Here is a 9,625-nt window from a genome sequence, read left to right as displayed (position 1 = left end):
TTCTCCATTGAGAATGATATTTGCGGTGGGTTTTTCATAGATGGCTTTGATAATATTGAGGTATGTGCCCTCTATCCCTACACTTTGAAGCGTTTTGATCAGGAAGAGATGCTGTACTTTGTCAAATGCTTTTTCAGCATCTATTGAGAATATCATATGGTTCTTGTTCTTTCTTTTATTAATGTGTTCTATCACATTGATTGATTTGTGGATGTTAAACCAACCCTGCAGCCCTGGAATGAATCCCACTTGATCGTGGTGAATAATCCTTTTAATGTACTGTTGAATCCTATTGGCTAGTATTTTGGTGATAAATTTTGCATCTGTGTTCATCAAGGATATTGGTCTGTAGTTCTCTTTTTTGGTGGGATCCTTGTCTGGTTTTGGGATCAAGGTGATGCTGGCCTCATAAAATGAGTTTGGGAGTTTTCCTTCCATTTCTATGTTTTGGAACAGTTTCAGGAGAATAGGAATTATTTCTTCTTTAAATGTTTGGTAGAATTCCCCTGGGAAGCCGTCTGGCCCGGGGCTTTTGTTTGTTTGGAGATTTTTGATGACTCTTTCAATCTCCTTACTGGTTACGGGCCTGTTCAGGTTTTCTATTTCTTCCTGGTTCAGTTGTGGTAGTTTATATGTCTCTAGGAATGCATCCATTTCTTCCAGATTGTCCAATTTGTTGGCGTAGAGTTGCTCATAGTATGTTCTTCTAATTGTCTGTAATTGTCTGTCTTCTAATTGTGATCTCTCCTCTTTCATTCATGATTTTATTTATTTGGGTCCTTTTTCTTTAATTTTTGATGAGTCTGGCCAGGGGTTTATCAATCTTATTGATTCTTTCAAAGAACCAGCTCCTAGTTTCATTGATTTGTTCTATTGTTTTTTTGGTTTCTATTTCATTGATTTCTGCTCTGATCTTTATGATTTCTCTTCTCCTGCTGGGTTTAGGGTTTCTTTCTTGTTCTTTATCCAGCTCCTTTACATGTAGGGTAAGGTTGTGTACTTGAGACCTTTCTTGTTTCTTGAGAAAGGCTTGTACCGCTATATACTTTCCTCTCAGGACTGCCTTTGCTGTGTCCCACAGATTTTGAACTGTTGTGTTTTCATTATCATTTGTTTCCATGAATTTTTTCAATTCTTCTTTAATTTCCTGGTTGACCCATTCATTCTTTAGAAGGATGCTGTTTAGTCTCCATGTATTTGGGTTCTTTCCAGCTTTCGTCTTGTGATTGAGTTCTAGCTTCAGAGAATTGTGGTCTGAAAATATTCAGGGAATGATCCTAATCTTTTGATACCAGTTGAGTCCTGATTTGTGACCCAGGATGTGATCTATTCTGGAGAAGGTTCCATGTGCACTAGAGAAGAATGTGTATTCTGTTGCTTTGGGATGAAATGTTCTGAATATATCTGTGATGTCCATCTGGTCCAGTGTGTCATTTAAGGCCTTTATTTCCTTGTTGATCTTTTGCTTGGATGATCTGTCCATTTCAGTGAGGGGAGTGTTAAAGTCCCCTACTATTATCGTATTATTATTGATGTGTTTCTTTGATTTTGTTATTAATTGGTTGATATTGTTGGCTGCTCCCACGTTAGGGGCATAGATATTTAAAATTGTTAGATCTTCTTGTTGAACAGACCCTTTGAGTAGGATATAGTTTCCTTCCTCCTCTCTTATTATAGTCTTTGGCTTAAAATCTAAAAGATCTGATATAAGGATTGACTGGTGGGCAATTTTTATTTATTCCTTAAATTTTTCTCTATGTTTAAAATTTCTCTACAGTGAAGCATTAAGACTATACAGATTATGAAAATAATGAAATGGAAATTTAGAGACCAGACCTCATTCACAACAGCAACAAAAACCTAAAATATACGAGATTAGTTTTATTTTTTTTTTCAATTTTTGTTTATTTTAGAGAGAAAGATAGTGTGTGTGAGAGACAGAGATCGAGAGAGACTGGGAGATTGGTCAGATGCAGAGAATCTTCAAGAAGATCCAATTCTGGCTGGATCCCAGGAATGAAACGATCATGACCTGAGGTGAAACTCAACAACTGAGCCACCCATATGCCCCTCCAAGATTAGCTTTAAATGAGAAGAAATTAAAATGAGATCAAACCTAAATGTATAAGATTAAAAAGGAAGAGTAGGAGAAAGAAGAAAAAGAAGAAAGACAAGAGCAGTGGAAGAGTTGTCAAGGAGTAATATGCATTTTACTAAAGCTGGCATGGGACAAAACTGGAAGGAAAGAAAGAACTTTATTAGTAGTATCTTTGTGGTATGACCAAATGTGTATTGTGTTTATTTTACATGCTTGAAAAAATATCTTCCTCTTTTTATTTCATTTTTAACTTTAATATTTAATATTCAAAGAAATATTTTGTGTCTTCAGGCAGGAATTCTCATCAACCGCACTGCAACCCCATGTTTTTGCTATATGGTTGATCCCCCAACATATCTTAGGTCTTGGAGATGATCATTGTTTTCTCTAACATGAACCAATAATAATAGACATTCCTGAATCGCATTGGTTTCTTTTATTGTACTTACCACAATGATAAGTCCTTATTAACTTAGTTATGTACATGCTAAATGTCTCTTGCTCTCTCACTTATCATTAACTCCAAAAGGGCAGTCAGCTTTTCTTTTTACTTCACCAATATATAATCAATTGCCTAACACATGACACATTAGGTAGGAACTCAATAAACACATTTAAGTGAATAAATAATGTAAATGAGGAAAGCGAAATTGTAATAGATTTGGAAGTATAACGAAATCTGTAAGTACAAAATAAAAAATTGATTTGCTGGACAAATGGTTGCAAATTTTTCATGACAAAATTGGTCATTAGCGTCCAGATTTTTCTTTTTAATACTCCTACATTACTATTTTTCACTGAGATTTGCTACTCTCCAAACTGAAATATAGCCATATCTTCTGAGAAATTTTTAAATAATTTTTTTACATATTGTAAGCAGTGGAACCAGCACAACCACTTGATGCCTCCAGGGCACATGATTTCAGAGACATTCATGCCTAGGTTTGTGCAAGCCTGAACCATGAACTTTCATGACTCTGCAAGTGAATGCTTCCTTAAATTTTGCACCCTAGGGGCTTAAGTATGTCTCATTCTGATATCTCTGTTAATTTATCTACTATTTATTATTTCTATAAACTTATCTTTGAAAGAGAAAAGAGGGCATTTCCAGGCTATTTCAGCTTCCCAACCACAGGTTCCTGAATGTCCTTCTTTTCATGCAAAGAGTATTATCTGTGTTTGGACTTTGTTCTTCTCCTTTAAAATGATGTTGCCTATTCTTAATCTTCAGCCCTTTCAAGTAAATTTAGAATCAGTTTGCTGATATCCATAAATTAACTACATGAGATTTTTACTGGGATTGTCTTGAATCTACAGACAAATTTGTGAAGATCTGCATTTTGGCTATATTGAATCTTTTTATGCATGAATAAGGAGTCTCTCCAATTCTCTTTTTCATTAATACTTTCCATCAGAGTTGTTCTTTATAGATAAAAGGGTATTCTCAAAATGTTTATGTTTCCCTTTCTCCTGCTAGTGGCATGAAGAAATTTTTCTTCACTATTAACTATGAGGAGCTGGTAGAGCCCCTGGAGGTAAAACTCGCAAATGTGTAGAGGCTCCCTATGGCTCAAACTCCTTGGAGCTTGTTTTTGTTTTGTGGGGCTTTTCCCTATTAAGGTTCTTATCAGTCATATCCACACAAAACCGTCAAACAATTCACAAATTACAGCTAGGTTTCCCAACCCCAAGACTGGCTTTTGTGGAAGTTTCTGCTCTGCAAAGTTGCAATTCTCTGTATCTGCATGTCTGCAAGGAGGAAAACACCTGCATCCGTTCCAGAAATAAAATGTTACCTTGTTTTACTTACTGTCCAAGTTAAACACATCCAATAGTTCCTTAGGAATATTGTAAATTTGTTTTAACAAAAGCCTAGTGGTAAAAATATTCCTCACGTGCATTTAAATAAATATTGCTCTTAGTCTATGTAACAGATTGTTCCCAAGTTTGGTTTTCTCCCCTGCATGAATGTTTAGTTCCACATGTTTCCATCTTCTTATATCAAGGTTTCACCACTTGTGTGTCCATTCAGAGTTCAAGTAAAACATTTTAACATTATTTATTATGAAATTATCAATTAATTGTCATGTTTAATGGAAATCAATAAGACAATACTGCTTGTACGTTTGAGAACACATTGGTAGATCACATTAATAAGTAGTATATTATGGAGATACAAAGTGTAACAAAACTCATGGAAGCACAAGATTCATCTATGACTTCCCGTCTCTTCAAATGTATACATGGCCCTCTGCAAATAAAAAAACTCTCTCTTATTTATTTTTTCCAAATGTAAAAAATGTATCATCATTTGTCAACTTCACACTTAACATGTACTCCATATTTTCAGGTCCTGGGGATTCAACAGCAAGTTAACAAATCAGATCCCAGCCCTTTCTCTTTTGAGGTTTTGAAATTGTAATCCCCACCTAAGATGATGGAAACTCCGCTTGTTATCATTCATATGACTCCTCCTCATTCAGTTATTAGTAAAATATATCTCTTTAGGCCCTCTGTGATCATCCTGCTGAATGGTCTACTATGCTTTCCCCATCATTTTCTATCATAAAAGGGACCGGTTTGCTTCATTCATTTTGGAAATTAAGATATTCATATTTTGTTTATTTTTTCATGTTTTTCTACCACAGTTTAATGAAAATCCCATACAGTAGACTTTTGCAGCACCTCCAGCACAGTGACCAATATCTTCTGTATAGATTTGTCAATAACTGTTACTTGAATTAATTACCTAATTCATCAGTAAGAAGAAATCAGAGAGGGAGACAAGCCATGAGAGACCCTGGAGTCCAGAAAACAAACTGAGGGTTACAGAAGGGAGTGGAATGGAAAGATGGGGTAATCACGTAATGGGCACATGTTGTGATTAGCACTGAGTATTGCACGAAACTAATGAGTTGTTGAACACTACATCAAAAACCAGTGATGTACTCTATGGACAACCCATTAGTCTCCTCCAACTCTTATTCTTCTGAGGTTGTTTCTGCTATCCGATAGACTCTTTATTCATTTTCTTAAAGAATGTGATTACTTTTATGTGTGAGTCGGAGATTGTCTAGCAGGAGGTAACTATGGGATTACTGAAAAGGTAAGGAGTAAGTTATGGTCTTTTTTCACTCCACTGATATTTTGTCCCATTTTCTTCTCCCACCCATAGCATAGGGGATGGAATCAACTTTTCCCAAAGATCTTGCATATGCGGTAAAGTATCACATACCAAATTTAAAAATGGGAAATTGTTGTTTAAGGTCCACTCACAATGTCTGGTATATCTCTAGAGAAATTAATGGTTTTAAATTAATTCAAACTACTATTACCATATCAAATTTACAATTTTTAATAAAAATTCAGGAGACTCATTTTGCATTTTTATGGTGTTATTTGCAAGTTTATGAACGTTAGTGACATGTCACCTAAAAAAGAATAAATATGGGCTAATTGCAACTTTACATTGCCACCTTCAGTCCTTGAATTTTATACTTCCCCCAATGTCTTCTGTAGTTTTCTATTTTCTTCATGCTTCCATGGTCGTGGCTAATGCATGTCACATAGCTTTTGGGAATGGTGAGTCCAGAAAACTGCCCACATCATTGAATTAAGAGTATCTATGCAAAGACACTTAAATGTCAGATAATTTTTCTCAGACAGGGTAAAGTTAAGGTCTTCCACAGTGTTTTTGCAGATTTAACTGCTCTTCACATTCCAATGTCACCTAAATGTATTTATTTATTTATTTATTTTTACTTTTTTCCACTTTTAAAATATATTACATTTCTTTTCAGTGTACCAGAATTCATTATTTATGTACCACACCCAGTGTTCCAAGCAATAAGTGCCCTCCATAGTACTCACCATCAGGATCACCCAACCTCCCACACCCGCCCCTTAAAAACCCTCAGATTGTTTTTCAGAGTCCATAGTCTCTCATGGTTCTGCTCCCTCTCCAGTTTCCAGCAACTCCCTTATCTCCATCTCCCCATGACCTCTGTGTTATGTCTTATACTCAACAAATAAGCGAAACCATAATTGAATCTCTGATTGACTTATTTCACTCAGCATAATCTCTTCCAGCAGGGTCTATGTTCATACAAAAGTTGGGTATTCATCTTTCTGATGGAGGTATAATACTCCATAGTGTATATGGACCACATCTTCCTTACTGATTCCTATGTTGAAGGGAATCTTGGTTCTTTTAACAGTTTGGTGACTGTGGCCATTGCTGCTATGAACATTGGGGTACAGATGTCCCTTCTTTTTTTAAGATTTTATTTATTTATTTGACAGAGAGAGATCACAATTAGGCAGAGAGGCAGGCAGAGAGAAAGGGGGAAGCAGCCTCCCTGCTGAGCAGAGAGCCCGATGTGAGGCTTGATCCCAGGACCCTGGGATCATGACATGAGCCAAAAGCAGAGGCTTTAACCCACTGAGACACACAGGCTCCCCAGATGGCCCTTCTTTTACCTACATCTGTTTCTTCTTGGTAAATATACAGTAGTGCAATTGCAGGGTCATAGGGAAGCTCTATTTTTAATTTCTTAAGGAATCTCCACACTGTTTCCCAAAATGGCTGCACAAATTTGCATTCCACCAACAATGTAAGAGGGTTCCCTTTTCTCCACATCCTCTCCAACACACGTTGTTTACTCTTTTGTTTATTTTGGCCATTCTAACTGCTGTAAGGTGGTATCTCAATGTGGTTTCGATTTGAATTTCCTGATGACTAGTGATTATGAATATTTTTTCATGTGTCTGTTAGCCACTTGTATGGCCTCATTGGAGAAATGTCTGTTCATGTCTTCTGCCCATTTTTTTGGCATGATTATCTGTTGTGTGTATGTTGAGTTTGAGAAGTTCTTTATAGATCCTGGATATCAGCCTTTTGTCTGTACTGTCATTTGTGAATATCTTCTCCCAGTCCGTAGATGCCTCTTCATTTTGTTGGCTGCTTCCTTGGCTGTGCAAAAGCTTTTGATCTTGCTAAAGTCCTAAAAGTTCATTTTCCCTTTTGTTCCCCTTGCCCTTGATGACACATCTTGAATGAAGTTTCTGCAGCCAGTGTTGAAGAGGATACTGCCTATGTTCTCCTCTAGGATTATAATGGATTCTTGCCTCACATTGAGGTCTTTTATTCATTTTCAGTTTATCTTTGTGTATGGTATAAGAGAATGGTTGAGTTTTATTCTTCTACACATAGCTGTCCAATTTTCCCAGCTCCATTTATTGAAGAGACTCTCTTTTATCCACTGTATATTTTTTCCTGTTTTGTCGAAGATTATTTGGCCATAGATTTCAGGGTTGCTCTCTGGGCTCTCTACTCTGTTCCACTGGTCTCTGTGTCTGTTATTATGCCAGTACCATGCTGTCTTGGGAATCACAGCTTTGTAGTAAAGCTTGAAATCAGGCAATGTGATGCCCCCAGTTTTGTTTTTCTTTTTCAACATTTCCTTAGCAATTCAGGGTCTCTACTGATTCTATATAAATTTTAGGATGGATTGCTCCAGCTTCTTGAAAAATGCTGTGGAATTTTGATCAGAAGGGCATTGAAAATATAGATTTCTCTAGGCAGTATAGACATTATAACAATGTTTATTTTTCCAATCCATGAGCATAGAATGGTCTTCCATCTTTTTGTGTCTTCCTTGATTTCTTTCTTGAGTGTTCTGTAGTTCCTAGAGTACAGATCCTTTACCTCTTTGGTTAGGTTTATTCCCAGGTATCTTATGGTTCTTGGTGCTATAGTAAATGGAATTGATTCTCTAATTTCCATTTCTGTATTTTCTTTGTTAGTGTATAAGAAAGCAACTGATTTCTCTACTTTCTTTGTATCCTGACACATTATTGAATTGCTGTATGAGTTCTAATAGTTTGGGGGTGGAGTCTTTTGGGTTTTCCATATGAAGTATCATGTCATCTGCAAAGAGAGAGAGAGTTTGACTTCTTCATTGTCAATTTGAATACCTTTTATTTCTCTTTGTTGTCTGATTGGTGTTGCTAGGACATCTAATACTATTTTGAATGAGAGTGTCAACTAACTTTAAATATGGCAAGGCACACAAGCCATTTCCTGTGCATATTTCATTCAGTTTTTTGTTCAAAACATTCTTTATAAATATGTTTATATTTTGGGGTGTTAGTTTTATGGTGCTAGCTTTGGATCTATTGGTGAATTATTTACATAATGGTTTTCTTTTTTTAATTAATTTATTTTTTATTTGTTTATTTGTTTATTTACAGCATAATGGTGTTCATTGTTTTGGCATCACACCCAGTGCTCCATGCAGTACGTGCCCTCCCTATTACCCACCACCTGGTTCCTCAACCTCCCACCCCCCTGCCCCTTCCATACCCTCTGGTTGTTTTTCAGAGTCCATAGTCTCTCATGGTTCATCTCCCCTTCCAGTTTCCCTCAACTCCCTCTCTACATAATGGTTTCTTATCTTTAAAATGAGTAGGTTGCACAAGATCACTATGATGTTCCAACCTCCTGCAGAGCTCTGGCTCCTAAAATGTGACTACCCTCATGCTTTTCCCTTGCTCAAGAAGCTGTGCTTGCTCCCAAGTACCTGCATCTAAGAGATCAGAATCTTCTGTTAATATTTCTAGGCTCTCCACCTTCTAGGGTTTCTCTCCCTCATATTAATTCTCACTTCTCCGATACACAAACACACTGCACCTCACAGAGGTTGTCTAGGGTTTAAGCTCACCACTTCAGGAGCCAAAAATGCATGCATAGCAGTGATATTCACAATGCTACCAGTCCATGAACCATTTCTTACAGGCTGCGACAATTTAAATGTAGGAAAAAGAATATTCAGAAGCTTTTATTGTGATTTGACATTGACATGACACCCAAGTTCATGATTAATGTACTGGTGTTTTGGAACAGTTTTAATGTTTCTGAACTGGCACAGTGAGTAATATAGCAGGATCTATGTACTTGCCACACTCATTAAGACCATATTATACTATACGATTACTTTGTTTGACAACTGTAAACCACATTTGTATGAACATGTGAGAATATTTAAAGGTTTATTTATATTTGCAAGTCATTTGTAAGGTCATTTTCATTTTTAATAAAGATTTTATTTATTTATTTGACAGACAGAGATCACAAGTAGGCAGAGAGTCAGGCAGTGAGAGAGGAAGGGAAGCAGGATCCCTGATGAGCAGAGAGGCAGACATAGGGCTCAATCCCATGACCCTGGGATCATGACCTGAGCCGAGGGCTGAGGCTTTAACCCACTGAGCCACCCAGGCAACCCTGTCATTTTCATTTTTAATAAAGCCTTGATTATAATTTACAGTTCAACTTTATTAGTTAAGTCAGGAAATACAAATCTCTATTATTTTTGTTTAAACCTAACTTAATTATGATGATTCAAGTAAGCTTCACTGGACACTTCTGTCAGAATAAGATAAATATTTTTAAAATAATGGAAAGGTATTGAATTAAAAAGATGGAAGTAAACATATAATATTTTCTATATGAACATTTATGCTTTGGGA

Source organism: Meles meles, unplaced genomic scaffold (genome assembly GCF_922984935.1).
Source record: "Meles meles unplaced genomic scaffold, mMelMel3.1 paternal haplotype, whole genome shotgun sequence".
In the NCBI taxonomy this organism is placed as follows: Eukaryota; Metazoa; Chordata; class Mammalia; order Carnivora; family Mustelidae; genus Meles; species Meles meles.
Note: the sequence above shows the minus strand (reverse complement) of the source record.